This window comes from Pseudorca crassidens, chromosome 1, assembly GCF_039906515.1.
Source record: "Pseudorca crassidens isolate mPseCra1 chromosome 1, mPseCra1.hap1, whole genome shotgun sequence".
NCBI lineage: Eukaryota > Metazoa > Chordata > Mammalia > Artiodactyla > Delphinidae > Pseudorca > Pseudorca crassidens.
In genome coordinates, this window is record NC_090296.1 from 186,937,453 (window position 1) to 186,957,615 (window position 20,163).

A 20,163-nucleotide genomic window follows, 5' to 3' on the forward strand; every position below is an offset into this window, starting at 1 on the left:
GGGGGGGTTGTTCTTCTTTCTCTAATTGCTTTAGGTTTAAGGTTAGGTTGTTTATTTGAGATGTTTCATGTTTCTTGAGGTAGGATTGTATTGCTATAAGCAGTTCCCTCTTAGAACTGCTTTTGCTGCATCCCATAATTTTTGGGTCATTGTGCTTTCATTGTCATTTTTTTCTAGGTGTGTTTTCATTTCTTCAGTGATCTCTTGGTTATTTAGTAGTGTGTTGTTTAGCCTCCATGTGTTTGTATTTTTTTTTTAATTTCTTTCTTTCTTCGGCTGCATTGGGTCTTCATTGCTGTGTGCGGGCTTTCTCTAGTTGCAGCAAATGGAGGCTACTCTTCGTTGGGGTGTGCGGGCTTCTCACTGTGGTGGCTTCTTTTGTTACAGAGCACAGGTTCTAGGCACACAGGCTTCAGTAGTTGTGGCACACAGGCTCAGTAGTTATGGCTAGTGGGCTCTAGAGTGCAGGGTCAGTAGCTGTGGTGCACGGGCTTAGCTGCTCCGTGGCATGTGGGTTCTTCCCAGACCAGGGCTCGAACCTGTGTCCCCTGCATTGGCAGGTGGATTCTTAACCACTGCACCACCAGTGAAGCCCCATGTGTTTGTATTTTTTACAGTTTTTTTTCCTGTAAGTGATATCTAGTGTCATAGTGTGGTGGTCGGAAAAGATACTTGATACAATTTCAATTTTCTTAAATTTACTAAGGCTTGATTTGTGACCCATGATATGATCTATCCTGGAGAATGTTCCATGAGCACTTGAGAAGAAAGTGTATTCTGTTGTTTTTGGATGGAATGTCCTATAAATATCAATTAAGTCCATCTTGTTTAATGTATCATTTAAAGCTTGTGTTTCCTTATTTATTTTCATTTTGGATGATCTGTCCATTGGTGAAAGTGAGCTGTTAAAGTCCCCTGCTATGATTGTGTTACTGTTGATTTCCCCTTTCATGGCTGTTAGCATTTGCCTTATGTATTGAGGTGCTCCTATGTTGGGTGCATTAATATTTACAATTGTTATATCTTCCTCTTGGATTGATCCCTTCATCATTATACAGTGTCCTTCTTTGTCTCTTGTAATAGTCTTTATTTTAAAGTCTATTTTGTCTTATATGAGAATTGCTACTCCAGCTTTCTTTTGATTTCCATTTGCATGGATTATCTTTTTCCATCCCGGGCAAGCATTATTACCTTCATGTTACAGATGAAGAAACTAAGCTTCAGAGACGTTAGGACACTTGCCCAAGGTTATACAGCTAGTAAGTGTCAGAGTTAGATGAGGAGAGAGGTCTTTTCTGATTTCATCCAGTGTTCCTTCTGTCACACTCCAGTAGCTTAGTGTAGAAGGAAGGAAGGGAGGGAGGGAGGGAGGGAGGAAGGAAGGAAGTTAGTTAGTTGAAGAAAGGCAAGCGTTAGGACTGGTGGATACCTACTAAGGTAATCCAGCTTCCTGAAAAGCAAAACAGTTGGAAATGAAAATCCTCTCCATTTTTATATGTTTTAAAGCCCTCCCCAGTGTCATATAGAATGAAAAATTAATGAACACCTGTAAAAGATTTCATTGCCCAGCTCCCTGTGACCATGATTTAAAGGTAATGTTATTTTCTATATTAATAGCTGTTCCCAATGATGTTTCCTTTTACATTAATGCAGATGCCAGGTAATTTGGAAGAGACCAAATAGACCAAGGAGCTGCTCAAATTGCTTACTCCACAGCCCTCTAATTTGAAAAGAGAGCTTCAGGAGCAGTTACTACCACTGGGACCACGTCTGAGGTCATTAGATGCACACAAGCTACTCCTTAAGAATAACATCCCCTATTTCTTATCCTTCGGAAAAACTTGTGGACTCCTAGTAATTGTAGACTAGAATTCCATTATCACAATACTCCCACTGAGTTTCTCTGCCACTGCTCATTTCTCAAACATTTTCCTTAAACATGACTGCTTACCCCAGCACAGATAAGGGAGTAGGATGACACATTGTGCTCATAAAACGGCAATGATCATCATCATGGTGATTTCAGATGAAGAATGGAAACGTCCTGAGTCAGAGATCCAAGCTGAGTAGTCAGAGACATCCTCAAGATTTTGCGAACTCTTAAGCCGTGTCTTTATTCTGGAAGAGCTGAGGCTGCAGCACCTTCCTTTAACCTGCAGCCTGACCTCCCTCAAGGAAAGAGAAACTTCTGAATGTTCCCAGGTTCTTTGCTCCCCCTCTTCTGATCAGAAACGTATTTCTCTGCACAGAAAACAAAGGAAATGTATGGATGTCTTTTCTGACACTGGCTTGAAGTTACTCTGATAAATTAACCTGAATTAGAGGAGAATTTCTCAAGTCTGGTGAATAGTTCACATTGAATTCATGTTGGAGGTTTGTATATGCCTTTGGCCTTTGAAGCACAATGCTGTGGAGAATTAAGGGACTAGCTGTAGAAATAACAGACTCCAGATATTTCCAGTAATAGATGTACCTCCATCTATGTAGAATGTGCACATGTTACTCTACAAGCATGTACTAATACACAAAATGCTTTTAAACACACACGTAGAAAATGCAGGCTGAAAGATGGCATAACTATAAATAGGAGTTGTATTTTTTTTCTTTACTTTTAAGAATCACCTTAAGTTCTTCCTTAACCAGAGTTTTAAAATCCTCTTATGAGGTCACGGGACTAACCATCATGTTCCACCCGCCATTTGCTCTCCAATTATCCTGTGAGGATTTGGTAAGGAGAGCGATCTTCATGTACTTTACTTGATTTATTTCTACTTGCTTGTTACCTGGGTAGCAAAATGAGCACGGCACATGGATGGTGGCAGAGTTCCCAAATACCAGGAACATTAGGCAAAGAACAGTGGGGCAGAGACCCAGCTGCATCTTTCCCTCAAAGTCATGTCTCCAATGAATGACTATATGTCTTTTTTTTTTTAATTAATTAATTAATTTATGGCTGCGTTGGGTCTTTGTTGCTGCACGTGGCCTTTCTCTAGTTGCGGCGAGCAGGGGCTACTCTTCATTGCGGCGTGCGGGCTTTTCATTGCGGTGGCCTCTCTTACTGCGGAGCACGGGCTCCAGGAATGCAGGCTTCAGTAGTTGTGGCACGCGGGTTCAGTGGTTGTGGCTTGCAGCCTCCAGAGCACAGGCTCAGTAGTTGTGGCACATGGGCTTAGTTGCTCCGTGGTATGTGGAATCCTCCCAAACCAGGGATTGAATCCGCATCCCCTGCATTGGCAGGTGGACTCTCAACCACTGCACCACCAAGGAAGTTCCTGGTTTTTTTAAAAAACAATTTTTTTTTAGGTGGATCCTTTTTTAAAGTCTTTATCGAATTTGCTACAATATTGCTTCTGTTTTATATTTTGGTTTTTTGGCCTTGAGGCATGTGGAATCTTAGCTCCCCGACCAGGGATCGAACCCACACCCCCTGCATTGGAAGGTGTAGTCTTAACCACTGGACCACTGGGGAAGTCCCTATATGTCTTTTTTTTTTTTAATTTATTTTTGGATGCATTGGTTCTTTGTTTTTGTACATGGGCTTTCTCTAGTTGTGGTGAACGGGGGCTACTCTTCATTGCAGTGTGCAGGCTTCTCATTGCAGTGGCTTCTCTCGCTGCAGAACACAGGCTCTAGGCATGTGGGCTTTAGTAGTTGTGGCACGCGGGCTCAGTAGTTGTGGCTCACAGGCTCTAGAGTGCAGGCTCAGTAGTTGTGGCGCATAGGCTTAGTTGCTCCACAGCATGTGGGATCTTCCCGGACCAGGGCTCGAACCCGTGTCCCCTGCATTGGCAGGAGGATTCTTAACTGCTGCGCCACCAGCTGAGGCCCTCCCCATATGTCTTGATTTAAATGCTCTTATATAAAATCACTTTGAACCACAGAAAATAGAAGAGAAAAAATCTTACTCTTCCCAACATTCACTAGATATATGGACTTGAGATTTCAGTGGAATCTTAGAAGTGATTTTGATGTTCTCACTGAGTTCCAGAGAAGTTGACTGATGTGCCCCGGTTTACGTAGCCAGTCCCAGTGGGTGGCAGGTCTAATGCTCAAATCCGTCTCTGCTCGTTCTCACTTTAGTAGAATTCATATTTTAAGGTGGAAGAGTGTTAATTCCCGGGGCATGTAAAATCCCACATTTTATGCTCCCTTAAAACCTTTTTCTCTTCATGCCTTTCCTAAGGGAAAATATATTGTAATAAAGTCTCCTATGTGCCCTTCTTTTTTTTCTGATTTAAGATAATTTTTTCCATTTTATTGTAGAATAAAACATAGATACAGAAAACCACACAAAACCCATATTTTTTGTTTGTTTGTTTTCCTTGGGAGGATTTGAGAGCACAGTTGCCTGACCCTCAGCAGGTTAGCTGTGCTGCCTTTCCCAGCTGTGCCCCTCTCCCCACACAGCTGTCCTCTCCCATCCAGTGCTCTAGTGGGGAAGCCAACTTACAGCATCACAGTAAACCCCGCTCCCTCCAGGGCCCGCCCATCCTAGTGTCTCTGGATGGGCTGCTGCAAAGCCCTCAACCTGGGATGTTCCTTTGCTGGTATCAACTGATTTTCTATTTTAAAATAGGACTTCCCTGGCTGCCCAGCGGTTAAGACTCCGCTCGTCCACTGCAGGGGGCATGGGTTCGATCCCTGGTTGGGGAAGTTCCACGTGGTGTGGCCAAAAAGAAAAAAATAAATTATTTCTTTCTTAGTCTTCATCTCTTTGCCCTGCTTTCTGGGGGATTTATTTAACTTTATCTTCCAGCTTGATTATCAATGTTTAAGTTTTTAATGATTAACCTTTTAAAATGTTGGCTATTTTATTTTCCAAGAATTCTTTTTTTATTCACTGATTGTTTCTCTTTTATGGCCTCCTGGCTTTATTTTATGGAGACAATATTTTCTCTGTCTGATGATAGGGTTGAACATATTTCAAGTTTTCCTCTATTCTTTGCAGTTTCTCATTTTCTGACGTGATTTTTCTTCCTGGCGTTCGTCTTTGTCTCTTCCAGGAGGAGGCTTTGTTCAGGGTCTGATGACCTCGGCCGTCTGTCCTGTTTGAGGCGTGGGGGGTCTGAAAGCTAGATGGAGGGTTCATGTGGGGAGGGCTGGCTGTGCTGACAGGTGAGCATCTCAGGTGATCAGGGGACCATGCAAACAGATGACAGATGGTGTTATCTGGAGACTACCTCTCTGAGGTCTTAAGTGTCTGCAGAGCTGAATCATTTGATTTAAGTGGCTGGCAGCATTCTGGAAGCAAGACCAGGGAAAGTGTCCAAAGATCCCACCATTCAACCTGTAGAGTTTCACCTCATCTTGTTTTGAGTGCTTCTCTCCCTGGCGGTCTTCACTCCACCTGGTGCTTTGAGTCCTGGGTTCATCCAGAAAGAGTGCGTCAGATTTCCTGTGGGCAGAGTGTGTTGGGTGGGTAGAGAAGGAAGGGGACAGCCATCTTGTAAGGCATTAGAGAAGCCCACTACTCTTTCAACCATCCCCCTACTTTGGCCTTCTTCCCCTTCTAAACCCCCCGCTTCCTGGTACCTGGTGTCTCCAAGAGCTCTGCTTTCATCACTTCTGGAGGGAGAATCAGCTGGCTACTTATTGGCCATAATTCTGCTCTGCACAATCTGTTATCATTCCTCTTTCATTTTCCTTTCCTAATATTTGTTAAAACTTCTCATCTTTGCTGTTTACTCCATGTTTTCATGTCCATATGGTTAATGCCTTTTTAGGTTTTACAAAAGAGAGGAGATAAATGGATGTGGTTAATTTGTTATTTTAAAATCTGATATTGGGACTTCCCTGGCAGTCCAGCGGTTGACTCCGCGCTTCTAGTGCAGGGGGCACGGGTTCGATCCCTAGTTGGGGAACTAAGATCCCGCATGCCACATAGTGTGGCCAAAAATAAAATAAAATAAGATAGACTATCTGATATCACTAGGCTTCATTTGCCTTCTCAATATTAGCCATTATCTCCATAAAGGAACTTCAGTTATATGGTCAATTGCTCAAGGTTACTTAAAAATTTTAAATAAATTAGACCGAAGTATAAAATGTCATTTATGTGCCAGGCGATCCTTTAAGACAACAGAAAATTTATCGCCTGCTCACATGGCAGTGATTTTAAACTGGCGAAAACATTTATCGGTAGCGTCTATATGAGATTTGTTTGGGTACTTTTTGAAATTATAAGGAAATTTAGTTTAATTCAGATATTCATTTCAAATTATAGCATTTTAGATTGAGTCTTCATTTTAGAGAAATTTTCCTGAAATAATTTCTTTGAAATTTTAACAACTTCATCTTAAGATTATAACCATAGCTTTCCTCTTTAGAAAGCGTTCGCTAGATTTAGGCAGCCCAAACTTTATCTCACGCTCCTTGTTCAAGAGGAAGAGGTTTAATGCCAAACACATTTGACAGATCAAGAATGGGAGGCAAATAGCAGTCACTAAACACCTGTAATTCTGAAATCGCCCTGTGAAAATGTTGCTATAGGTCATAAACAAGAGAGCGTTCCTTGATCGGTCCCAGTACCCCCCCGGGAGCAGCCCCCAGTACGTGGTTCTCGGTTGCTCTTGGCTCTACCTGCCAGGAGGTCCTTCCTTTTGGATCGTCTTTCGTGGCCGCATCTGAAGAAGGTTGTATTGAATATATCCTTCCTGGTAGCTGAGCAGCTTTCTCTGCCACATCCCTGCCTAATTGTTGGCTGCCCTTAGGTCTTTTTACAGCCTAACAGTCATAGGTTCTTTTAACTAAAGCTGGCAGTAATTCTGCCAATATAATTATCTCAAAAGCTCTGCAGGTTTTCCATGTATTTGATTCCGGTCAATTCCTTGTGTTTAAGGCACACCCACCATTCTTTTCCTGAGGCAGTGTCTTACCAACTTCATCTTTGATTTGATAAGAAACAGTTTCATTTCCAACCCTACAAGTCCCCAAAACTTCTGGGCTCTCTATTCTGTTGGCAAACTGGCCTTTTCTGAATTCATCTCTTTCTTACAGTACTTTACCAAAGGAACCAACTCATTCTGTCAACATTTTGCCTCAAAACTTTCTCACCCAACACATTATTATGAATATTTTCTGTGCTCTGAATTATCACAGAGGACAGTCTTATCAGTTGGTTTGTCAATTCCATAACATAGGTCACAATTTTTCAGTTCTCCTATAATGATTTCCTTATTTCCTGGTCAGCTGATCTCATAGCCAATGCTGCAGTGATTTCTGTTGCTAGCACTCTACTTCTAGGTGTCAATTTCTGTGTTAGTCAGCATTTGCCATGTAACAACCAAAATCAAAATCTTAAAGGGCAAAACAGCAAGTAAGTATTTGTCTCGCTCGTGGTTCTTCAGGTTTGCTTTGCATGGCTCCAGGCTTTAGGTTGGGTTCAGGTTGGCTCCCCAGGTCTCCTCATTCCCTTTGGACTAGTGACTACCTGAAACATGTTCTCATGGTGGATCACAAGAGGGGTGATCAGAGATGCATGATGCCTCGTAGAGTCTTAGGTCAGAAGAAAGTCACTGTCACTTCTGCCCCAGCTCTGTTGTCCAAAGCATGTCACATGGCTAAGCCCCAAATCAATGCCTACTTCACTTCTCTGCAAGTCATGTGGCAAAAAGAGGAAAAGAGTTGAGACAAACCATCAATTTATCTTATATTTCATAATGTACCTTTGTTTTAATATAATTGCTTAAATATTTACCCTGAAGACTTTAAGTAAAAGTGATATTCCAGGATTATTCCATGGCTTTGAATACTTCTGACATTCTACCGAATGCCACACCCCCACCTCCCAGTACATTTCGTCCAATTTAGAAGGCGGAGCTTCAAAAAAATTGTGCCTCAAGCGTTGGGATGGACGATGATCTTTCAGGTCCCTTCTGATAAGTATATTCTGATTCTGTGACAAGGGATAAGGGAGACACTGAACACTTCATCTGGTTCACAATTTTGCCTTAGGCTGGTTTGCATCAAATTATGTCACTTCTGAAATCTGGCCTCACATGCTCCCTTTTTTCCAGCAACAAAATTATGAGGAGTGAGAATGAATGCGAGAGAAAGTCTTCCTTTGAAAACACGTACAGATTGTTCAGCCTGTGAGCATTGCGAAAGGAGCAATGCAAGAATACAATGTCCTTTTACTCATTAATTCATTCATCAAATACCTTTTACACATCTGTCATGTGTCGGATGATGATGTTAGTGGCTAAGGATGTGATTTTGCGGTGGTTAACAAAGTGGTCTAGGGATGCTGCGTGTCCCTGAGAAATTTCAGGTGGTCCTCAAAGGCCAAACTATTTCTATAACAATCCTAAAAAGTTATTTGCATTTTCACTCTTGTTCTTAATATCTTAATAGAAGATAGAGAAACTATCATTTATTATACCAGATACTTAAAAGGTTTCCAGAAATATAAAACAATGCCACTCTTCTCACTATTTTTTGTTTTATTTGGGAAAAATATAGCCATTTTTCATAAGGAGTATTATATGTATGTTACTATGTAAAGATTTCATTATTGTTATTTTAAATGAATTGGTAAATTAACACTGTTAAATATACGCAATTTAGTTTTCCATTATGGTAAATATTGGTAGATATAAGCCATATAAACAAAAGCTCTTATGGATATCCTCAGAAAGTTTTAACAATGTAAAGGATCCTGCGACCAAAAAGTTTATGAACTCTCTCAGTAGAGAGAGTACACGAAAGCAGGGTGGATCCTTCCCGTTTGGAGCTTGTATGGAATTATCTGTAGGCAGCCTGGAAACACTCCCTTCTATGTACCGCCCACTATCACGGGAGCTGGAAGCCTGAGAACTCATTTCCCAGAATCCCTTGCCAGGAGGGCTTCAGATTAGATTCTGCCAATGAGACACATTCTCACAAGATGTGGAAAATAGACCCAAGCCACAGCACTACTCCATGGGCGGGTGTCTGGGCTCTAGTAGATGTGAGATTTTCAGCAGCTCTTGGTATTGCTATAATTACTGGTTTTGGTGATTCAGGCAGCTATGATTATCACCAATCATTTCCTGTACTTCCAGAAAGTTCCTGACTCTCTTAAAGCTAGTGGCAAACTTTACTTGTCCTCCTCCCGTCATTTCAACATTTTTGTAACCCTAGTTTCCTTATTTTTCTCTCTTTCTGCTTGTCATTACCTGGAGAAGTTTTCTTTTCCTGAACCAGCTTACTTTATAGCTGGAGAGTCAAAGACCAAATGAACAAATAAATTACAAAATGGATGCAGACTATAAGTACCACAAGAGAAATAAAACGAGTGCTGTAATATAGACTAAGAATGGACACTTTAGGTTAAAAAATGTGTACATGAGAACTGTATAATCTGTTCAATGGTGCTGATTCTGTATCTGTTTTTTGTTTCCTAAGAAGGCATTCAGTTGTTTTTTTTAAAGTTTCAAAGCGTGAGGAAATAAAAGCATAAAATTATATCAGTAAAATGACATTGACTTTTAGAAATTACTACCAGTGTTCCTTGTCACAGTGATTTGTGAATGTGTTATAAAATTTTACAGACTCTTACCATATGGAAATGTTTTACATAGAAATTCTTGGGAACATAATTTAGAATCTTGTTACAGAATAGCTTGATATAAAACATTGATTTGGTGATGTGATTAATGAAAAGCAAAATTTCCATTAATTTTATTTTCATTTCTGAGAACATTTCTACTTCATTAACTCTTCTAGAAATATCAGCACAAGCTAAGTCCTGTGAAACATAACTTCCAGTAACTGGAGAGAAAACTTAGATTGTAGCAACGAAATATATCATACCTCAGCTTTGCAGAAATAAGTGATGTTCACCGTCAGTAATTTATTTAATTTAAATATTTTGCCAAAGTTGGAAGGAAGACAGATGTTGCAATTATATTCATCAGAGAAAATGGATGCAGGGTGTTTGTGTGTGTGTGTGTGTGTGTGTGTGTGTGTAGTAGAACTAGATTTCCCTGAAATTTAGAGCTGTCTTCTTAGGTCTATAAGACAGAAAATAATGTGGCATGGAGGTACACACGTTTGTCGTTATAAACAGTCTTAGAAGTCAAATACCAAATCAGTTCATTTTCCAGATTTCAAAACCCAACAGGGCTAGTGACTGTTCCAAGGGGACACCCAGAATGCAGCCACTGCCTCGATTCTAGAGCAGTTAGTGGAGCCCAAGATCCACCAGCCACTGAGAATTTTCAGAGCCAACTTTCTGGAATTTGTATTATGAAAACAACAGACCTTTAAACCTTTGTCTGAATATAAAATTTACTATAATATTTTAAATACTTTTGAATAACTCTGTCACCCTTCTCATTGTGTCATGTATAATGAAGTTTAGAGATATTAAGGAGCTGAGTGTATTGCAAATATATTTATTGGGATTAATTCACTGATGATAAACGATACAAAGAGAAGGGCTCTTTGATTAAGATTATTGTCTCCTAACTTCAAAAGTGAATCATGGTACTTTGTTCCCAACTAAGCAGGTGCTATAAAAAGTCCCACCTGAGTCAAGGGATTGGATTTTCATAGTTTTATTTGTGAATTCTCCTTAAACCTTTCCCTTTTCTACTTCTTTTCATTAAAGCCTTTAAAAATCATTTTTATCTCGTTCCAGTAAATATCAGTATAACTCCATCACTATTGTTAATATCCTTTGAAAAATGAGGTGGTTTTTTGGTTTATAATTAATTGCAAGAATCCACATTCTTTTCCTAATTTGGTTTCTATAGGTACCTTTCTCTTCTAATGATGAGTCATATCTGTGGGTGCTGAAAAGAAAGGAGGCTATCTAAAATATATTTAAGAAAAGCACACACTTTATTTTTTTTTCTGTGTTTTTTCCCCCAAAGGAGGCATATCTGTTTAAAGTACCACTAGCTTTGTAAAATCTAAATTACTACAGGAGGAATGACAGAACCATGATCAAATGAAAGCTGAGGAATTGTGTTTTAATTATTTTTAAATTGCTGCTCTACATCATTTATACAAGAGGTCCTGATGAACAGACAAAATGATTTTTTAACCTGGTAGCAATGGGTGTTACAGGTAATAAATTGATGAATAAGGTGAAAGTCAGAGAGAGAAGAAGGGCTAAAGAGAAAAGAAGTAGGTTATAAGGGCGTAGGTGCTGGAGGTAGAAAGAACCTTGCAGAACAATTTAATATTCCAAATCCCTCATTTTATAAATGAGGAAGTTGCAGGCAAGTGAGATAAAGTGACAGTAAAACAGAGAACCTGCCCCTGGAGAATCAAGAGTTATCTGACTTCGTCTGTACATGAAAAGCAAAGTGAGAAACGGAGACGCTTCTCTCTGCTTAAATTACATTTAGAACCAGAATCATCAAGTTGTGCTAAGTTGATTGGGTCATCAAACTACTCGGGTATTTCTCCGATTTCTACTAACAGTTGTGCTTTGCAAACCCAGCCTCTGTCTGTACAGGAAAGGAAAGGTCGGATCCTGGGACCCTGAGGCTACCTGGACAGCATTTAACGTCACATACAGCTCAGCTTTGTGCTGAAAAACGACCTTCCCACAATCCTGTTTACATTGGCTTCTCGGCTATTTTCCATGTACTCCATCATCTTAGCACCCGAGATGGGCACAGCCCTGGGTTCAGTGCTTAATGGGAATATAAAAGTCCAAGGAGCTTGCAATCTAATTAGGGAAGAAATTGATGGGTGCAGAAGTGAAGTGACAGATCACATGCCTTTGTGTGTGTGAGAAGTTCAGCAAAGGGAGTGACTACTGCACACTGCCCTGGATTTGAGCTGGACCAGGAAAAGTGGATAGGTTCTAGATGTATGAAGTTGATGGGAACTGCATTTGAGGGAAGGAACAACATGTGTACACACTTTACGTTGGTAATAAACACCATGTATATCAGGATCCAAAAGGAAAAGTATCTGTAGGGGGATCAGGGTTTCATAGTGAGGAATAGTTAGGCAGATACATTTTACAAGGACTGGAATACCAAGCTGAAATACTTTATCTAGTTAAATACAACAATCTTACTACCTCTTCATGGTGGAAAGTAGGAGAGATAAATTGCCTTGCGATCCTTTAAAACAATGACATGAAGCCAAGTTGCATGATTTCCCAAAAACCCATCATTTCATGAGCTACTCCTCGGGTAAAATTACTTTTCTGACTGTAACAATATAAAAGAATACTCTCCAAACCACAACATTGAAACAAGCTGGAGTGCTTTGGGTTGTGCTCCCCGGGTGGATTTATAAGTCTTTATTGCTTTTTCATTGTGGAAATTGTTTTGGCAAATATGAATTCAGAAGTGCATTCAAAAAGCAAAAGCTTACGAAGTGGAGAGACTAAAAATATAATGGATCTGACAAAGCAACAGAGAAATAGAAGTGATGGGGCTTGAAGTTCCGGTAAATGTATCAGTATTTTGTGTGACTGAACCAAAAGGAGATGAAACACCCTGCTTACCCCATAATGACCTCTTAAATGTGAAAATGAGACCTGAGAGAAACAGGAAAGTGGTGGGCAGATGGAGGGAGCCTCTAGAAGAAATCACTTGGATGTGCTCCTGGCATGATGTGAGGGTGAGGGTCCACCAGGATAAGGGATGGTCCCCATAAGATATGTTTATTTGGCAGATAACAAACGTCAAGGGAACCAAGTTCCATCATTTTTTCTTGGCTTCCCTCATGCTGGGATGTCTCAGCCAATGGTCTGGAGGGAACCTTTGAGGTCAGGATATGAGCTGTCACGGGGTCCCCATCGTTCCCTGTCACTGTGAAGCTCAGCGTCCCTGTTGGTTCCTACAAATGGGCCAGAAGAGCCAGTTTGGGGGTTGTGGCTAGGTCACACAGCTTGTCCCACTCCACCGGGCTTGCAACTCCAGAAGGGACGTATATGAAGGGGGATGGCAGATAGGGTAGAGCAAGGGAGGGCAGACCCACTTAACCAGCCAGATCAACTGAGTCAGCGCTTCAGGATAACAGAATCAGTGATGTCACAGCCAGCTTTCATTTCATCCTTCATTGTACAAACATGTAATTTAAGACACTTGCAGTCACTTCTTCCCATGGACTCTGATAGCTTTATTTTCATCCCCAGCTGCATACGTTGACTGAATAGCAAGCCTCGGGACTCCTGCTATGGTCGCCACTCCTTTCTTGTGCTGGGCTATTTGCTCAGCCCCTGATCCCAGCTGGAAGCAGTCAGAACCTTCAGGACCTCCTTGTGAAGCTCTGGTGACCAGGTCACTGTCCAGTCATCTCAGATGTCTCAGAGTCAGGAGCTTGGCTAAAGACATGCTGGATGGAAGCAGGTCTTCTGAGTCTTCCTGGGGCTCAGCCCAGGCTCCTAGGCATTCAGGAGAACAAAGAAACATTCCAGAGGTTAAAAGCCCTCCTGCTTCTCCTGGGTGGATGGGGTCCTACTCCAAGTTTAATGACTGCTTCAGCTCATGGTAGATTTGAGGATCCCTAGAGGAAAAGGGAGAGATGTGAGTGACAGAGCCAGCTCTCTTTGAACTAACCTGGTAATGACTGTGTTGTATTCCTAACCCAGCCTAGCCTAGAGAAAGCCTCATGTGGAAAAGCCTTCCTTGGTTTCTAAACCACAAGTTCATGCTGCTGAAGCCAAACATGACCTCAGTGGTCCTTTAGCTGCCATATCCTATACCTGACTTGGGAGTGTGAGGGTGTGGGCATTTGAGGAATGGGGGGGTCAGGGACGCCGACAATGCGAAACTTCCTTTGCGCTGATTTTAGGGCCTAGGACAGTCCCTCTGTGTAACACCATCTCACACGTGGGCAGTGTTGCTGGGTTCGTTGAAATCCTGAATCTCCTGCACAGGGCAGGCTTTGGATAAGTGGAGCAGAAGAGATGTATGAAAATTGAGGAGGGGCCTGAGACTAAATGTTTATAAGTCTAAACCCAGAAGGCTTTCTTGAAGGGGTTGCTGTGGAAGCCAAAGATCTTATCTGGGGTTGACCCCCAATTTGAGGACGTTTCTGAGCGTCGTTGAGCATGACACCACCAGGGGGCAGTAAGAAGCTGCGTCCGTTACTCATCATTTCAGTCTTGACCAAAGTCAAATCCAAACCGCACAACCCTTTCTGTCCCTGTACAGGAGCTTCGAGAAAGCCCTCAGGTGGCATTTAAACTTTAAAGCTTTGGCAATGATTAGTAAATCTGACAGCATCATTAAGATTATGCTGGATCTTCCCCTTAAAGCCAATACCAAATTCAGTTTTACTGGGAGTATGTCGCCGTTCATTTTCTCATCTAAAATGGCCATTTTTCGCTGGTTTCACTGTCTCAAATAAGAATGCAAATTTAAATAAGAATGCATTATGGAATGCTCCTGCCCTAAGTTGTAAAAAAGAAAATTTGCGGGCTTCCCTGGTGGCGCGGTGGTTGAGAGTCCGTCTGCCGATGCAGGGGACACGGGTTCGTGCCCCGGTCCGGGAAGATCTCACATGCCATGGGGCGGCTGGGCCCATGAGCCGTGGCCGCTGAGCCTGCGCGTCCGGAACCTGTGCTCCGCAACGGGAGAGGCCACAACAGTGAGAGGCCCGTGTACCGCAAAAAACAAAACAAAAAAACAAAAAGAAAATTTGCTTTCTTATGTAAAGCTTTGCTTCCAGTCCATGTTATTAAAATTTAAAAGTCTCCAAGGTCAGTACAGTATACCAGAGACGGATTCACCCTCAGATTAATGTTCTGTTTAGCTCTTGCCATGTGTCAAGCATTGCCCTGGGAATGGCATGGAGAACTTATGGCCTCCCAGGGCATCAGACGAAATAACAGAAGAGCCAGTTCCCTGGTACTCTGTTAGCTTTTAGGGAATAACTGGTCAATTTGGAAAATGAAAGAAGAAACAATAGAATAATTTCTGGAACCATCACAGCTTAGGGAACCTGACATGTTCATAATCTCAGATTTTGGGGTAGTACTCCTCAAGTGAATTTTCTACTCTATCAATTCCATCCCAGCCAAATTAGGGTAAACAGCTTTCCCATTATTAAGAGAGCATTTCCCCTTTTCTTAAAGTTTTCATCATTTCCTCACTAGTATTAAGTACTATCTTAGAGCAGTTTTGCAAATATATGATACTTGGGAATAGACACAGGTTGAGGGGGTGATCCAGGACCGTCTCCTTAAAGCTTTGAGAAGTTTGGAAGAACATTGAGTTTTTCAATTGAAACAGCAATGAAATAATGTCACTGTATTATGAACAGGTGCTGCCTTCTTGCCTAATGTGTCTTAATTCTAATTAGTTAAACAGCAAAACTGAGCCCTGATTTTTTGGCAAGGTTAAGCATATGGTTGAGTGCGCTCGGCACAGGATAGCAATTTACAAACTCTGAATCCTGGTCCCAGGTCTATTATTGACTCCGGGAGAGTCATTTAACCTCTTGTTTCTTATTTATCTGTAGTGAAATGGAAGTAATAAAATGGGCCTGGGAGGCCGTGATTAATGTCACAAATGATGGAAATATGCTTTGCAAATTCAAATTGATATTGCATTGCTGATGTGAACCCCTAGCAAAGGGGCATGTGTCCTGTTTCATAGACAAGGAGACCCTTTTCCTCCTTCTTTTGCCCACCTCTATCCTCTATGTCCAGACACTCCCAGAACCTTACCCAGCCCTTCTCGCCTTTATGTGAAGCAAACATGCAATAATTTCGAAGACATTTAGAAAGCATCTTATCTTTACAGGAAGCAAGACTGTGAGAGTCAAGTTACTGTAGCTGTGCTTGTACCCTTTCTTGCTTCAGAGTGATGGGGAAGGGGTGGGGTTTGGGGAAGATAGGGGCAAAGTGGCTTTATTACGTAGGAAGGAGACAATTTCTCTACCAGGGTATAGCATTGGACCAGTACCTCCTGCAGTGGATTTGCCCTCACTAGACAGTGAGCATACAAACTAGAACCAGGTGATTTTCCTTTTTATTGTGTACCCAGCAGCAGGTACAGTGCTTGACACAAAATAGCCACATGATAAATGTCTGTTGGAGGAAAGATGGGGGAAAAATCAGCTCATTCAGCTGCAGTGCTAACAGTCACACCGAAGTGCTCAGAAGCTGCATTTTCCGTGAAGATCTAAATAATGATATTTTCATGAAATAACAGGAAGTAATACCACTCAATTTTATCTCAATGTGTGCATAAAATAAAAATTTAATACATTCATAAATGAATTTTAACTTCCATCTTTGTCGGTTTTTTGGAGGTTTTTTTAGCCGTCAAAATTTTCTACAAGCCTGAGTGCCAAGAATGAAAAAAAAAAAAAATGAAGAGAGATGCTAGTTTAAACTTATATTGTGGAATTTCCAACTAAACGTAAGTCACTCACGTCGGAAAATGTAATTTCAGTCAGATGGATTTTATTCTTGTTTACTTCTAAGTATCCAAAATATTTTTAAAAGTAAAGGTATAAAGAGGAGATGCAAATGCCTTCAAAACCACTGTTATTTCTCAGAAGCCCAGCATTGCTTGAGAATTGAAAAGCAGCATAGCTTGGTGGTCTAATCTTTTTCAAAAGTCGACGTAATTCCCAGGTCTCACCTACAGATGATTTGTACTGGGACTTCAGCAGTTTGTTCTTTCAGTGTTCTCTTGAAAAGAAGCAGCCACATTTCAAGACTTTCTACCAACTTAGGGAAAGTTCTATCGTGAAAGGAAAAGAGAACTAGGTATTATTTCGGGAGGAGTTATATTCCCTCAGATTACCGCATGTCCCCAAAAAGCTATTGTTGAAGGGAAAATAGATGACCGCGTGGGAGAAAATGTAGGCTTAAAGCCATTTTCAAAAGAAATGCTTTATTTTTTTTTTAATGCCTTGGATCCATATTCAATAAAGAGCTTTGCTAATCATTTTTCCTAATTACTTTGGCTAACTCATATTTGATGCAAAAATTTATTGTGAAGACTGCAGTAAAGTGTAAGTTGCTCTCCCATGTAATTAGTTTGTTCTGGGAGCTCATTTTTATTATGAAAATAATTTGCGGTAGGTAGTTATAAGGGAGGGGGCTTAGGCTGGAGGGCTTCGGGATAATATTTCCTGTATGAAACCTTCTCTACCATGACAGTTCATTTTATTCCCTGGAAGTCAAACATCTACTTTACATCTAATTTCAGATAAACAGACTCAACAAGCTCAGGCCCTGGACTGTCTGACAGCATTTCTGTGGCATTCCAGTTGTGAAGGGAATTAAAGGCTTCAGGCATCAGTGGCCATGTATTTCCTTCCAGAGTACCTATTTCTGGGGTCCTGTTTCTCTTTCTAGCTTCCCTCTCCCTCCTGGTGCCAAATTGATTGCATGGAATATACAGGGACTGATGGAGGATAGAGGGAGGGGAAAGCCATGCCCATACCTGAGTGACTACCCTTTGGAGACATTGACCACTTTTGTTCATGGTACCCTGAAGCCAAGAGGAAAAGGGGAGGTGCTTTCATTTTCTTTTCTAAAACCAATCTCTCTGCCAGTGCCCCAGATCCTATCCATACCAGCCCCCAGGAACTTTCTCTCAACTATTTTCTGTTTTATCCTCCACTTGGCTGTTTCTCCTTTGCCTTCAAACACGAGTAAGTTCATTTGTATTAAAAAGAAAAAAGAAAAAAAAGACTTAATCTTACCAGTCTTCAAACAAATGTTCTTTCCCTCGCGCTTCTTTGTGATTCACTTCCTGACTTTTATGTACTTGGCAGTTTTGGCCCTATCCTGAAATACCTTTATTTCTAACACGTTAACTTAATAAAATCAAACCTCAGTACAGAAAAGAACTCCAGGAGACTATCTGATCTCAATCCATAACTTCAGGCGTCGGTGGCCATGCATTTTTCCCCCAGAGAACCTATCTCTAGGACCTTATTTCTTTTTCCTACGTCCTTCTACCTCCCGGTGTCGATTTCACTACATGGGAGATGGATGGAGAACGATGCTCTGCCTGTATCTGCAGTGATTCCCCATGTTTCAGATAAGGGACTGGGACCAACAGCCAGGGGAGGCTGTGTCTTTGGATAAATCTTAAGGTGGTGTCTCATGCTTTTCAATCTTTTAACTATGTTTGATACAGTTGAAAGGCTGGTTGGGTTTCCAGGACATGGTGTTTTCAATTTAATTTTGAATAATAGGGGAGAATTGGTTAAGGACCTGGACACTTATAAAAAGTCACAATAATCCTGTGGATCAGTAAAGAACTACCATAAACAGAGGGCCTTCTATGAGGAAAACTACCGGCATGATTCTAAAAGAGAAAGATTACTGACTTAAAAACGATTCAGAGCTGAGTCATTGTTTAATTAGGGTTCTTTACTTAGACTCTGGAAATATTTCCAAGACAAAAAGGAGGCACTGACTAAGCTACAGTATAAAAGACAGTATGTTTAGATATTATTCAAATACGCACAATTGAATCTCTTTCACTGGGATAGTTTTATAGTCACCTTTCCGAGAACAGTTCTATCACTGAAATAGCCATATATAATTTTTTCCTTTTTTTTTTTTTTGACTTTTCTTCTGGCCACTAATATTAAACAGTTGGTAAGAAAACTCTGCGTTGCATCTTAAAATGAAAATATATATACGTTAGATTGCCTTGTTGTACGTGTATTTGGTGGTGTTTGTTTTGGTTGGTCTCTTGAGTGATTCAAACAGGAAAATTCAGAAGAACAAGATGAACGCTGTGTATTTGCTCTGGGGAGAGTTCCTAATCACAGGAAATTGCAGGAAGCTGACCTGGCCTAGGAGACTGAGGGTTTGCAGACTCTGAGCTGCTAAGGCCCATCTTGGACCCTGGGCAGAGCCAGCTGGGCTCTGACAATCAAAGAGCAGGAGCAATGTGACAAAGGCAAGGCCACTGACATCCTTGCCACTACCACTACGTATAACCATCCCATTGTCTTTGAGTCATTCCCTTGGGGTTTAGAGAGGAGCTCAGGTCTCCTGCCTGGGCCCTGGCTGCTAAAAAGTGATAGGAGAAAGGGAAGGAAAAGATCTGAGAAAGATTACTCTTCCAGCTTCCTTAGACTGGAGGATGAGAAGACAGGTTCTCTCAACAAGTCTGTACAGTGGAGAGAATTTCTCTAGAAAAGAAAGGGGCCTTGGATTTTGGACAGCTCCGCCTGCTGCCCTCCCCCACCCTCAGTACTCATTATAGAGAGAAAATGTATTAGAAGACTCTGGCTAATAAAAATTCCATCTGCCCTCTGTTGATTTATTAAATTACTATAGAACTCATAACACTGTTCTAAGCGTGGTTAATATTGAATATATTGTAATAATTTCTAGCACTGTATACTTTTGTAATCCAACTCAGTTAAAAGTACATACCTTTACACAATTAGAATCAGGCATTGAGGAATATAACATGCGTGTTTTAGGGGGCGACGTCATTTCTTCAGCTTCAGATATCACCCTTATTTCACATTAAACCAGCAGTATCTAGCAAAGAGTTTAAATGCTTTATTTAATAGGAACTAAATTAACAAGATCCTCTGACCTTTATACTCTTCAAATAATTTTTCTTTAACTCTGAATACCATCATTTCACATTTAGGAGAAATTTCATCTTACATTCTCACATTCTATCTAGTGCAACCAGTTTGGATTTCTCAAATGAGAAAATTTCATCGTTAGCCAGTGGACCAGAGGGAGAAATTCAGTTGCAAAGAAGGACAAGTTTCACAATTGCTTTTCTCACAAAGATTATGCTAGTACAGGATAACCCTCTGATAATTAAAGTGTCACTCTGAATCGTAGACTGTTTTCCATAATTCTGCTACTAATAGTAATTTGTAGTATCAAACAATAACATTTCATTCATTCAGACTCAGTAGTTTCATATTCCTCTTATCTCGAAGTCTCTAAATTCTGAAATAATTTGGAATTCAGCTGGTTTGAAGTCAATATTTACTAAGCAAACTCTCTCTTCCAAAATCTTACAAACTGGGTAGCAATACTCAAAATATTCTAGGGGCCTCTTTATTTTATTCAAAGAAAAGATTTTTGGGTAGTACCAAGCATTTTTATTTTTTTAACAACCAAATGATTGCAAATGGCTGTTTTAGGGTCAACAATTAAAAATGTGTTTGTGACACATTTTAATTGTGTTCAATGAATTTTTTCATAGTTTCATTCATGATTTTCTTTCCACTTAGCAGTGTGTTTCTCTGGTTATT

At 40.8% G+C, this 20,163-nt stretch overlaps 1 protein-coding gene across 2 annotated transcripts in view; it reads left to right on the plus strand.

Moving 5' to 3' along the window:
• The window catches only part of KIAA1217 (KIAA1217 ortholog), a 772,703-nt gene that overhangs the window by 254,845 nt on the left and 497,695 nt on the right, over positions 1 to 20,163 (plus strand). The window lies entirely within an intron of this gene.